The sequence below is a fragment of the Loxodonta africana genome, chromosome X, assembly GCF_030014295.1.
Source record: "Loxodonta africana isolate mLoxAfr1 chromosome X, mLoxAfr1.hap2, whole genome shotgun sequence".
Classification (NCBI taxonomy): domain Eukaryota; kingdom Metazoa; phylum Chordata; class Mammalia; order Proboscidea; family Elephantidae; genus Loxodonta; species Loxodonta africana.
This window is the reverse complement of record NC_087369.1, coordinates 141,016,914-141,031,089: the sequence shown is the minus strand read 5'-3', so window position 1 is coordinate 141,031,089 and position 14,176 is coordinate 141,016,914. Positions and strand designations below refer to the sequence as shown.

General features: G+C 38.4%; 1 protein-coding gene across 2 annotated transcripts in view; it reads left to right on the top strand.

Moving 5' to 3' along the window:
• LOC100659932 (A-kinase anchor protein 17B) overlaps positions 1–14,176 on the top strand; it is a 123,875-nt gene that overhangs the window by 25,910 nt on the left and 83,789 nt on the right. The gene's annotated exons all lie outside the window — the stretch shown is intronic.

Genomic DNA, 14,176 nt, shown 5'->3' with positions numbered 1-14,176 from the left:
AGTGTGAAGTTTATCTCCTTCAGTCCTGTGCCCTAGCCACCCATTTTGTCTTGCCTAGAGATAAACAACCTTACCCATTCATTTTGCAACTTTAAGAGGTATTCTATGAATGTAATTATAATAGCTAACATTTACTGAGTACTTGCTATGTGCCAGGTGCTGTTTTAATTGCTTGAGCTATATTAACACATTTAAGACTCACAATAAGTTGATGAGATAAGTTATTATTAAAAAAAAAATTACCATCCAATCAATTCTGACTTACAGTGACTCTAAAGGACAGAGTCGAGCTGCCTGATATGGTTTCCGAGGAGTGGCTATTGGATTTGAACTGCCGACCTTTTGGTTAGTACCTGCGCCCTTGACAACTGTGCCACCAAGGCTCCCTCAAGTTACTGTTACTGTCCCCATTTTACAGAGGAGGAAACTGAAGCACAGAGAGATGAACTAACTTGTCCCAGGACCACATAATTAGCGAATGGTGAGCTGGGATTTGAATCCTGGCGTTCTGACTTCAGAGTTCCTGCTCATAACCTCTCATGGAATATATATAAACATACAGAACTTTACAAGTGTACATATAAACATAGACATGTATATACTTATACCTTTCCATTCAGAGTATTTTAAAAATTCCTATTTTTGTAATGTTTTTAGCATTTTATTTTTGAGACTTAAATTGTTGATCTACCTGGAATTTCTTTTGGTGTATGATGCGAGACATGTATCCAACTATATTTTGTTCCCGATAGCTACCATTTTTTACAATGCCACCTTCATCATATACTAAATTCCTGTGTATATTTTTGTCTCTGAACTTTTTATTTTGTTCCATGAATCTGTCTATTCATGTGCCAGTACCACATTGCTTCATTGTAGTTTTGTAATACGCATTAATATTTAGTAAGACTAGGCCCCCTTGCCCTGTTATTATACTTTTTCAACAGCTTCCTGGTTGTTCTTCCTTATTTACAAACATTAGATAAACATCACTAGTTCCAAAAGCAGGCATTTTGACTGGGATCATGTTAAATTTATAAATTAACACACAGCACTGACATATTTTCATGTCGCGTGTTCCCATCTAAAAATATGATGTGTCTATTTGTTTAATCTTTGTCTGAAGTGCCTAAAAAGGTTTTATTTTCAAATTATTATTTAAAAATGAGTAAATGTCTTAAAAATTTTAACCCACTTGTCGTTGTTAGGTGCAATCGAATTGGTTCCAACTCATAGCAACCCTATGTACAACAGAACGAAACACTGCCCAGTCCTGCGCCATCCTCACAATCGTCGTTATGCTTGAGCTCATTGTTGCAGCCAGTGTGTCAATCCACCTTGTTGAGGGTCTTCCTCTTTTCCACTGACCCTGTACTCTGCCAAGCATGATGTCCTTCTCCAGGGACTGATCCCTCCTGGCAACATGTCCAAAGTATGTAAGACACAGTCTCACCATCCCTGCTTCTAAGGAGCTTTCTGGCTGTACTTCTTCTAAGACGGATTTGTTCGTTCTTTTGGCAGTCCATGGTATATTCAATATTCTTCGCCAACACCACAATTCAAAAGCGTCAACTCTTCTTCGGTCTTCCTTACTCATTGTCCAGCTTTCACATGCATATGATGCGATTGAAAATACCATGGCTTGGGTCAGGCGCACCTTAGTCTTCAGGGTGACATCTTTGCTCTTCAACACTTTGAAGAGTTCCTTTGCAGCAGATTTGCCCAATGCAATGCGTCTTTTGATTTCTTGACTGCTGCTTCCACGGCTGTTGATTGTGGATCCAAGTAAAATGAAATCCTTGACAACTTCGATCTTTTCTCCGTTTATCATGACGTTGCTTATTGGTCCAGTTGTGACGATTTTTGTTTTCTTTATGTTGAGGTGTAATCCATACTGTAGACTGTAATCTGCTCTTCATTAGTAAGTGCTTCAAGTCCTCTTCGCTTTCAGCAAGCAAGGTTGTGTCCCATAGGTAACGTGGGTTATCAGTTCAGGGTGGTAATCTATGAGACAGAGTCTCTCTCTGTCTCTCTTAAAAGAAATGGAATCATGCAATTCATATCATTTGCAGCTTGCTTTTTTTACTTAAAATATCTCATGGGCAGCTTTCCATGTCAGCACACATAGCACTGCCTCAATCTTTTTAACTGTGGCAGAGCATTCTACTCTGTGGGCATACGATATTTTTTAAAAAATGCAATGCCCTGTGATAGACATTTAGGTGTGTTCAAATTTTACTGTTACAAACTATGTATAATAAACATCTTTATAATACAGCGTTACACACATTATTTGACTATTCCTGTAGGGTTAAATCCCTAACAGTGGAGTTGCTGGTGTCCAGAGGTACTGTGCATTTCAAATTTTGATTGATATTGCCAGATTGTACCAGTGGTAAGAGAGAGTGCATGTTTTTTCTTAACCTTGTCAGCACTAGGACTACCAAGCTTTTTAATAACTGCTGACCTGTAGTTTTGATTTCTGTGTCTGAATTAAGGGTCAGGTTGAGCATTTTTTAATATGCTTATTGACCATTTGTAATTTGTCTTCTGTGATTTACCAATTCTTGTCCTTTGCCAATTTTTCTACTTTTTTAATCATTTCTTATTGATTTGTTACAGTACTTTGTATATTACTAATATTAGTAATTTGCTTGTCATAGTTGGTACAAATATTTTCCCCAATTTTATGCCTTTTGGCTTTGTTTATGATGCTTTTTGGGTGTTCACAAGTTTTAAAATTTGATATAATCAAATGCTTGCAACTTTTCCTTTTGGGTTTCTGGATTCCAAGGTTATAAAAAAAATCCCCCCATATTTTATTTTACTTTCTGTATTGTTTTATTTTTTCTAAAATTAATTTTGTTGTTGAGAATACACAGCAAAACATACATCAATTCAATTTTCTACATGTACCATTCAGTGATATTGATTACATCCTTTGAGTCGTGCAACCATTATCACCCTCTTTATCTGAGTTATTCTTCCTTCCTTAACATAAACTCACTGCCCCTAATCGTTCCCATCTAATCTTTCCAGTTACTGTTGTCAATTTGATCCCGTATAGGTAGTTCTTAAAAGAGCACAATGCTCAAGACAGACCTTTGTTACTAGTTGAGCTGAACTATTGTTTGGTTTTAGGATGACTTCAGGGGATATTTTTGGTTTAAGGTTTAAAGATGATCTCAGGGCAATAGCTTCAGGGGTTTAGCCAACCTTCATGGCTCCAGGAAGTCTGGAGTCCTTGAAAATTTGAAATTCCATTCTGCATTTTCCCTTTTTTGATTAGGATTCTTCTGTGGAACTTTTGATCAAAATGCTCAGTAATGGTAGCCAGGCACGATCCAGTTCTTCTGCCCTCGTGGTAAAGGAGGGAATTAGCCACACATTCCATGTCCTCCTCCTATTTTTGACTCCTCTTCTTCCTCTGTTGCTCCAAGTAAATAGAGACCGGTTTTTTATTGTGCCTTGGATGACTGCTTGCAAGCTTTTAAGACCCCAGGCACTACACAATGAACTAGGAGGTAGAACAGAAGCACTAAACACATTATTAGGCCGATTCATTGGGATGGCCCATGAAACCATGACCCTAAACCTCCAAACCAAGGAACCAAATCCCATGAGGTGTTTGGTTGTACATAAGCAGCCTCAGCAGCTACCTTTTTTTTGTCATTGTTGTTAATATATCTATCACACAACTTTTGCCAATTCAACTTTTTACAGGTGTACAACTTATTAATAGCAATTACAATAATCAACTGTGCAACTCTACCCTTAATCAGTGTGATGTTTCCACCACCGTTAACCTACCCTTTCCCCTTCCCTCCCACCCCTAGTAATCACTGATAAACTTTGTTTTCCGTATATTTGCCTTTTCTTGTCTTTTTACATAAGTCAGGTCATACCATATTTGTCATTTTGTGATTGACTTATTTCATTCAGCATAATGCCTTCCAGTTCCATCCATATTGTAACATGTATCAAGACTTCATTTCTCCTCCTGGCTGAGTAGTATTCCATTGTATGTATGTACTGCATTTTGTTTATTCATTCACTGCTGATGGGCATTTAGGTCGTTTCCATCTTTTGGCTATTGTGAATAGTGCTACAATGAACACTGGGGTGCAAGTCCCTTTTTGAGTCTCTGCTTGGAAACCCTGATGGCGTAGTGGTTAAGTGCTACAGCTGCTAGCCAAAGGGTTGGCAGTTCGAATCCACCAGGCACTCCTTGGAAACTCTATGGGGCAGTTCTACTCTGTCCTATAGGGTCGTTATGAGTCAGAATCGACTCGATGGCACTGGGTTTGATTTTTTTTTTCAAGTCTTTTGAGTATATACCTAGGAGTGGAATTCCTGGGTCATGTGTAGTTCTATTTTTAGTGTTTTTAGGAACCACCACACTGTTTTTGCACAACGGCCGTACCATTTTGCATTCCCACCAGCAGTGGATAAGAGTTCCAATTTTCCCACATCATCCTAGTGGGAGTAAATGGTATCTTATTGTGGTTTTGATTTGTATCTCTCTGATGACTAATGACACTAACATCTCTTCTTGTGTTTGGTGGCCATTTGAATGTCTTCTTTGGTGAAATGTCTGTTCAAATCCTTTGCCCATTTATGACTGGATCATTTGTATTTTTGTTGTTAATTTGTCAAAGTTTTATATATATTTTGATTATTAGATTCTTGTCAGATATATATGTTTGTGCTTTTGTTATTATATTAGATAATCCATTTTTGAAAGCTAGGCCAGATAGCGCTGCCCCTCCTTGTTCTTCTGAAACTTTTATGGTTTTAGTTTGCACATTTAGGTTCTTAACCCATTTTAAATTTGTTTTTGCGTATGGTGTGAGGTGTGGATCCTGTTTCATTTTTCTACATGTGGAAATTCAATTTTTCCCATACCATTTATTGAAAAGACTCTTCTTTCCCCAGCAAATGGATTTAGCACTCTTGTCAAAAAATAGTTGACCAAAGATGTGTGGGTTTATTTCTGGACTCTCAATACTTTTCCATTGGTCTGTTTGTCTATTGTTATTCCAGTACCAGGCTGTTTTGATTATTGTAGCTGTATCTAAAAAAACAAACCTGTTGCTGTTGAGTCAATTCTAACTCATAACAACCCTATAGAGCAGAGTAGAGCTGCCTCACAGGGTTTACAAGGAGCAGCTGGTGGATTCAAACTGCTGACCTTTTGGTTAGCAGACAGGCTCTTAGCCACTGCGCCACCAGGGCTTCAACCAAACCCATGGTCATCGAGTCGATTCCAACTCATAGCGATGCTGTAGGACAGAGTAGAACTGTTCCATAGGGTTTCCAAGGAGTGGCTGGTGGGATATGTTTTAAAATCAGGAAGTGTGAGTCCTCCTACTTTGTTCTTCTCTTTCAACAGTGTTTTAGCTATTCAAGGCCTCTAGCCATTCCATATAAATTTGAGGATTGCTTTTTCTTTTTTGTAAAGAAGGCTGTTGGAATTTTGATCAGGATTGTGTTGAATCTATAGATTGCTTTGGCTAGTATTGACATCTTGCCAATATTAAGTCTTCCAATCCATGAACATGGAACATCTTTCCATTTACTTAAGTCTTCTTTAATCTCTTGCAGCAGTGTTTTATAGTTTTCATTGTGTAAGTCCTTTACGTCCCTGTTGTTTTATTTTCTGATTGAAATCTAAAGTCCATCTGGAATGTAATTTTGTATAGGCAGTGAGATAGGGATCCACCTTGTGAGTTAAAGATCTTTGACTATGGGTAAAGAAGCTAACTGAAATGAGCTTAATGAGAAAAAAAGGGAATTTACAATACGAATATGGAGTATTTTTCTGGTACTCCAGGTCTGAAATGGAGCTTAATCTTCAAAAAGGCTGGAATCTGGAGAGGAAAAGTTGAGAGGAAGGCAAATAGTAATTTCTTTCCACCTCTCATCTCTGCTTCCTTCAGAGCATTTGCTTCATTCATGTCTGTCTGGATTAGTTTTGTCTGGTAATTGCTCCTGCTGGTGGAGGATGACTATGCCATAGCTCAGCAACTAAGGTTTTAGGTCAGCTCTATTCAAAACTCCAACATTTCAGACTGGAAGAGATTCTGATAAGCTCATCTTAGGTCAAGGGTTCACCTCTGATCCATTCACAGGTTACATTCAGGAGATATGGGTTACTTAATAATACACATGGCTGTTGTGGGCCCAAGGAACCCTGGTGGTACAGTGGTTAAGTGCTTGTCTGCTAACCTAAAGGTTGGCGGTTTGAACCCACCAGCTGTTCCACAGGAGCAAGATTTGGCAGTCTGCTTCCATAAAGATTACAGCCTTGGAAACCCTATGGGGGCAATTCTACTTTGTCCTCTAGGGTCTTTATGAGTCAAAATTGAATCGACGGCAATGGGTTTGGTTTTGGTTGGTTGTGGGCTCATCCCTGAAACTCTTTGGATTGTAACGGGGAAGATAGAAGATGGAAATTCTCTAGGAGGAATCATTGTGACCTGGACAGAAACATCTATTACACCATTTGCCCCAGCTTATCCCCACTAATGGTCTATTCACTCTTCTACTCTCCTGGACGACTGTTGCCCATTGCATTAACAGCAGCAGGCCAACGTGGTTTAACTGCTAAAGAAGACTCACAGGACCCAAAATGGCAATGCTTACAAATGTACAGTTTATTTTAGCACAAGGATACAAAATAACAAGGACACACACATGACAGCCAAAGGCTGGTTTACAGCAAGGGGTTTAGAGAGGTCAGGTGCAGAATCCTGTTGCCCTCCTTTATAAAGGCTGTGGCAGGACACGCTTTCTCACTCAGACCAGGAAGCACTGATGTGTATGTAAAGCACCTCAAAACCAAGCAGCCTAAAATGGAATGCAAATGGAGTCCAAAATGGAGCCTTGGTAGTTAAAAAAAAAAAAAGTATTTTGCTGGTCACATAGGTATATTTCTGCTATGTTACCTGCCTCAACACTAGATCCCGGGAAGGAGGGGGAGTTGTGTAATCATTCCTTTTCTGAGTTGTTCCTCTCCCATTAACATAAACTCACTGCCCCCTAAGTTTTCTATCTAATCTTTCGACTTGCTATTGTTAACTTGATCACATATAGATAGGTCTTAAAAGGGCACAATGTTCAAGGCAGACATTCTTTGCTAGTTAGGCCAAACTGTTGTTTGGTTTAAAGAAGACTTCGGGGGATATTTTTGGTTTAACGTTTAAAGATTATCTCAGGGCGGTAGTTTTGGGGGTTCATCTAGCCTCAGTGGTTCCAAAAAAGTCAGGATTCTATGAGATTTTGAAATTCTGTGCCACATTTCCCCCCTTTTGATCAGAATTCTTCTATAGAATCTTCAATCAAAATGTTCAGTAATGGCAGCCGAGCACCGTCCAGTTCTTCCGGTCTCATGGCAAAGGGTATCATAATCTTTTAATTATTATGGCTTTATAATACATTTTATTACCTGGTAGAGTTAATCCTCACTTATTACCCTTCTTTTCCAAGATTTAATGCAATTTATCATAATTTTGTCAAATTCCTCATTTTTCTCTTCAAAAAATTTCTTTTTGCACAACTGTACTAAAGCAAAAGCTAAGAACTTTCCTGAATGCAACCAAACACTTTGAGAGACAGAATAGCTGGGGCTGGGGTCTGGGGACCATGATTTGGGGGGACATCTAGGTCAATTGGCATAACGAAGTTTATTAAGAAAACGCTCTGCATCCCACTTTGGTGAGTGGTGTCTGGGGTCTTAAAAACAAGCGAGCGGCCATCTAAGATGCATCAATTGGTCCCAACCTACTTGGAGCAAAGGAGAATGAAGAACACCTAAGACACAAGGAAAATATGAGCCCAAGAGACAGAAAGGGCCACCAGAGACTCCATCAGCCTGAGACTGGAAGAACTAGATGGTGCCCAGCTACCACCGGTGACTGCCCCGACAGGGAGCACAACAGAGGGTCCCTGATGGAGCAGGAGAAAAGTGCAATGCAGAACTCAAATTTTAGTAAAAAGACCATACTTACTGGTCTGACTGAGACTGGAGAGACCCCAGAGGTCATGGTCCCTGGACTCTCTGTTAGCCCAAAACTAAAACCATTCCTGAAGCCTACTCTTCAGTCAAAGCCTTAGACTGGACTATAAAACATAAAATAATACTCGTGAAGAGTGTGCTTCCCAGTTCAATCAGATACAGGAGACCAAATGGGCGGCTCCTGTCTGGAGGCAGGATGAGAAGGCAGGAAGGGACAGGAACTGATTGAATGGACGCAAGAAACCCGGAGTGGAAAGGGAGAGTGTGCTGTCACATTATAGGGATAACAATTAATGTCACATAACAATATGTGTATAAATTTTTGTATGAGAAATTAACTTAAGCTGTAAACTTTCACCTAAAGCACACACAAAAAAATTTTTTTTAAAAAGGATCAAAAAAATTCTTTTTGGAATTTTGATTGTGTTTGTGTTGGGTTTCTAGATTAACGTATGGAGAAATAACATTGTTAATAATATCGAGCCTTCCTGTTAAGAGCAAGATGTGTCTCCATTTACTGAAGTCTTATTTGATATTCCTTAATAGTTTTATAGTTTTCTTCAAGAGGTCCTGCATTTTTCTTGTTTAGTCCTAGATATTTTATGCATTTTATTGCTATTGTGAATGGGATAATTTCTAGTATTACAAATTCTAACTGGCTGTCAACTCTTATGTGATAATCTCATAACCAGTCACCTCAGATAAAAAGTCTGAGGAAAAATGTAAATAGTACATATTTTTTTTTACTTGTTTTGCTTCCCTAACAGGGATGCTTGACATGTCTATTTCTGCATATTGATATTTTAACAACTTAACAGGTTTTTTTTGATCTGACAGATTTCATAAATCTGTTTTTCAGTAATTAAAGTTCCGATGCTCTGTTTGGTTTTCCTTACTTTGGATACTTAACTGAGTTCAAATTTACCTCCAAAACACCTGCACTACTTTACGAAAGCAGCAAGAATTGAGAACTCTTTATTCTGTAGGTAGTGAACAGCTTTTTGAGATTTGACTTGTCAGTCATTAAGAAAATTACTTGGACAATTCAGTTCATTTCAAAACTCTTACGTCAGCTTTTAGATTAAAAGTAAGTTCAACTTGCAGTATTCGAACAACTGTGGAAGCCGGTTCATTAATGGGCCAATAGTGTTTCGAAGCCATGCAAGGCAAAAACATCTCACCAAAAACATCTTTCAAAAAACTCACAATTAAAAAATATTTTTGGAATGGAATCACTTTATTTCAAATCTGCTTTATAAATTGAATGAACTGAAATGTATTCAAAACTAGAAAACCGTATTGCTACCATTTGATGTGATTTGCATGATATAAATGTCATATTTTGCAAAAGGCCTGGAAAAGCCCATAATAGGCTGTCTTATTCATGTTTGCAGAGGTCTTAGAGAAGCACATGGTCCCATTAGTCCCTAGGCATTGTCAGGCCAAATACGCAGAAGCATTCATCAAATACACAGGAGTCTCAATTAAGCAGTAGTTTTGGCCAATAATATAAAGAGAAAAGTGCCTTGATTAAAGCTGGGGGTAAGGAGGGGATAGAAACCACACCAATTTGAGCAATTTGGCCCCTTTACAGATGTCTGATTAGCTATGAAAAGGGAACATGTTCTTTCTAAGCTTTGGGTTAATAATCGTAAAAGCTATTTCTGTGACTCTTGTTAAAAAACAATCAGATGTGACACCATAGGTATAAACCTTTAAAAGAAAAGAGTGAAAGCTGAGGCCACATTTTAAAAAACCAAACTCTGTATAAAAACACCATAAAAAAAACCCCAAACCCAGTGCCGTCGAGTTGATTCCGCTATAAATAATGTCAAAAGTAAAACAACGTATTGGGGAAAAAAATTTGCAACATATATGCCATAGTTCTAACAAATTTATTAAAAAGAAGACACACACTCAAATAGAAAAACAGCAAAGAACCCAGTCATGATACACAGGAAAAACAAACAGAAATAAACATAGAAAGAGCCGTTGTGCTTCACAGGCGATCACAAACATGCAAATTAAAATAACATTACTATTTTAAAAACGTATTAGGGTGGCCCAGATTAAAAGATTATTAGTATCGAGTGCTTATAAAGGTGTGGGGAAAAGACATTCTCATCCATTCTTGATGAGAAAGTCAATCGATGAAATCTCTTGGAGGGCAATTTGGCAACGTGTCAAAACTGAAATGTGCATACTGTTTATTTAGCAATTCCAGAATTCAGAAATATATCTTAGAAGGATATTTTTGTACACAGGCACAAAAATGTATGTTTAAAGATATTCGCTGCAGCCTTGTTTATAATTGTCAAGAAGGTAACAGGCTAAATGTGCATCAAAAGGGAACTTCATAAATAAATTATGGCACTCCTTACACTAAGCAACTTTTTAAAGTAATGAAGTAGATCTATATGTGCTGATAGTAAAAAATCCCAAGGTCTGTTACTGAGACAAGCAGATTTCAAAACACAATGTATGATCACAGTCTCCAGGTCTACTCCTTCCATTCTCAGACTCACTCCAGCCAACTCTTGGCAATTTCTCTGTTGCCATGGACTTCCATGATGCTGAATTACTTGAAATAATTGATCACCCCTTCCACCTGGAAACATCTTTTTCACTTGGCTTCTCCACACTCTTCTAGTTTCTTTCGACCTGACTGGTTGCCTTTTCTCATTCTCCTTTATTCATCCCTCTTCCTTTCCTCAACCTCTAAACTTTACGGTGTCCCAGAGCTCCACCCCTGGTCCTTTCCTTTTCTCTCTGTATACTGGCTTCATATCCAATCTCATGGTTTCAAATACAACCCATGTACTATTGATTCTCTGGTTTACTTCTTTAGCCAGGATCCTTTTTCCTGAACTCTAGACTTATATATCCAGTTGCCTACTTTGTATTTCCTCTTAGCTGTGTAATAATAATCATAAATAAAAAACAAAGTTAAACAACCAGTTGCCATTGGTTTAGTCGACCCTGACTCATGGCAACCGCATGTGTGTCAGAGTAGAGCTGTGCTCCATAGGATTTTCGATGGCTGATTTTTTGGAGGTAGATCACCAGGCCTCTCTTTTGAGATGCTTCTGGGTAGATTCGAACCTCCAGCCAACCTTTAAGTTAGCCACTGAGTGTGTTAACTGTTTGCACCACTCAGGGACTCCAGCTGTCTTTAAAAAAACACACACAAAACTCGTTGCAGTCGAGTTGGTTCCAACTGCTGGCGACCCTTGTGTCACAGAGTAGAACTGCTCCATAGGGTTTTCTTGGTTGTGATCTTTACAGAAGCAGGTCCCCAGGCCTTCTAGTAGTCAAGTGCAAACCGTTTGCACTACCCAGGCACCTCCAGCAGTGTAAACGTCATCTTAAACTTCTCATGTCCCAACCCGAACTTCTGATTTTTACCTCTGAACCTTCTCTCCAGTCTTCTACATCCTAGCAAATGGTAACTCCCCTCACCCAGGTTCTCAGGCTAAAACCCATGGCAACATTCTCAATTTTCTTCTTCTCACACTCCACCTCTAATACCAAATTTACTATGAAGCTAATGGAATTTAAGTGTTAGAGCCCCTCACTTGCAGTGGCCCCTTATAAGGCCTAGCAGTGGGATCACATGCTTTTGTAATATTTGCAAAAGTAAAATGTTTCAATTGCAATCAGTTAAGACAACAGTCTTGTTCCACTCCAACTTCCCCTCTGTCATATTTGTCCTCATGTCGGGGTTGGCACTGGAGTGGCTGCGGACAGTTCTGGGGTCACGCAAAGGGGTAGTTGAATTGAGGTTACATTTAGTTTGGGTTTGATCAGATATATTTACATGGCTTGTGGTCACTTTCATGTAGAGTTAAGCCATTATAAGCCACCCCTGTAGCAATAGCCTCCAGGAAAACTCCTACCAGTGCTGACCAATGGAGCAGGGCCAGAGATCGTATCTTGATACTAACGCATCCGACAGCACTCAGAGTTGGAAGTATGTGTAGTGAAAGAGAAATGAGATTTGGAATGTACTGGGCGAGAAACTAGTCTGTGGAAAATTCTTCCATTCACTGGACATGTAAAACTATACATGAAGAATTCAGTACTGCCTAGTCAGATGGGACTTTTCTTCTGTCACTAATATACATGGTAATGCAACATGCACAATTATAAATACACCATGAATTTCAAAATATTTTTATAAAAGTCTTGTGAAATAGAATTTATCAGAAATCTTGTGTTTGCAGAGCGCAAGCCTGTAGCAGTATTGCAAATAGTGGCTTTGTCTGTGTATGAAGTTGCATGTTTTATGCATCTCAACAGGTTGGATTATGTTTTAGGAGATCTGACTCATCTTCTGATGAAATCTGGTAGTTTCAGATGAAACAGCACATAAAATTGTCAGAGATTTACAGCAAAATCGCCTGAGGAAACAAGTGTTCCAATCACAAAAAGCTGAAGCGTATTAATCAATAATTCAATGTATGAAGTGTTAAGAGTGATTTGATTATACAATTACATACATACATAACTCAGTATGCTGCACTGTCAATTTTAAATATATTTGATTGCTCTTATAAATGTCTTATTTTCAAATTCATTTTGTATTTGCTTTTCAGAATTTTTGTTGAACCAAAATTTTAAATCTGATAGGAAGGAAGGACCCTAGTGGAAGCCAAATGTATAAACTGAAAGACTAGTGTGTCAAAACACACTTATTCAGATCACAAAGGCAATTAAAAACTATCGATGATGAAAAACAATAAAAAGTGTCAATAATAAAACACTAATTTTGATCAACCAAGCTTGAGGAAGATTGAATTTTCTATTCTCTCTGGAGAAAATATTACAAAATCATCGTGGGGGGAGATGAATGAAGAATTTGCAATCAACAGTACAGGAAAAAGGTTTTATAGGGTTTGTCAGGAAGTTAATTACTTAAAATATTATTTTCCAAGATTTTCTGGTTGTATTATTTGTCAGATATTATAAGTTTATAATATGCTGTGATTTATTTTCTCATTTTAAATATATATTCATTTTTGTATCTCATTTGGTATTCTTCTTAACATGGCCCCAAATTGTATGAACTTCAGTCTCCGCAAAGCCTAGCTCTCCCTGGACCTATATCCAGTCCTTCAGCAAATACTGCTGGCTCTACCTTTAATGTATGTGCAGAACCCCAATGCTTCTCCCCATCTTCACTGCTACCACCCTGGTCCCAGCCACCATCCTCTGTCACCTCGATTATTGCAAAAGCCTCCTAGTTTTGCTTCCTGCTTCTTGTATTACCCTCCTTCAGTCTAATCTCACCACAGAAGTCAGAGTGACCCTTTTAAACTTAGTCATGCCATGTTCCTCCTTGGCTCAAAACTGTCCACTGGTTTCCATCCTCACACAGTATAGAATCCAAAGTCCTTTCTATGGCCTCCAAAGCCCTATGTGATCCGTGCTTCTCCTTACCTCTCTAACCTTCTTTCCTACTTCTCTGCTCTAGTTTACTCCATTCCAGCCGTTCTGGCTTTTTCGCTGTTCCTTGAGCATGCCAAACATATTCCTGCTTTGGGACATTGGCATTGCTTTTTTTATGGCCCCTGCCTGGAATGATCTTTCTCCACATAGCTGTATGACTTGTTTGCTGCTTCTTTCTAGTCTCTGCTCAAATGTCGCCTTATCAGTGAAGCCTTCCTTATATAAAATGACAACATCCCCAGCACTCGTTATCTCCTTTCCCTGCCTTACTTTTATATGTATCATTTATTCCCATAAAAAAAAAATTTTTAACATAATATGTACCTCCTTGGTTATTTGTTTACTTTCCTTCTCCCCCAGTTAGAAGTAAACACCATACTGGGAAGGACTTTATTTTGTTCACTAGTGTGTACTCGGCCCCTAGACATGTGCTTGGCCCATAGCAAGCATTCAGTAAATATCTGTTGAATTAATGGATGAAGAATGAATCCTATCTGCTAGCATAAGTATTTGAGTTAGAGGGTGAACATCTCTTTCTTCTTTACACGCTCAGTTAATGCCTGAATTTCTTACAACCAATATTTACTATTATAATTTTAAAAGGCCGTTTCCATTTTGGGAACAGACTATTCAGAAATTTATATTCATTGTCTAAAATAATTCAGAAAAGACTGTGTTCCTCTTCCTCAAACAGATTAAATGTGAAGCTGT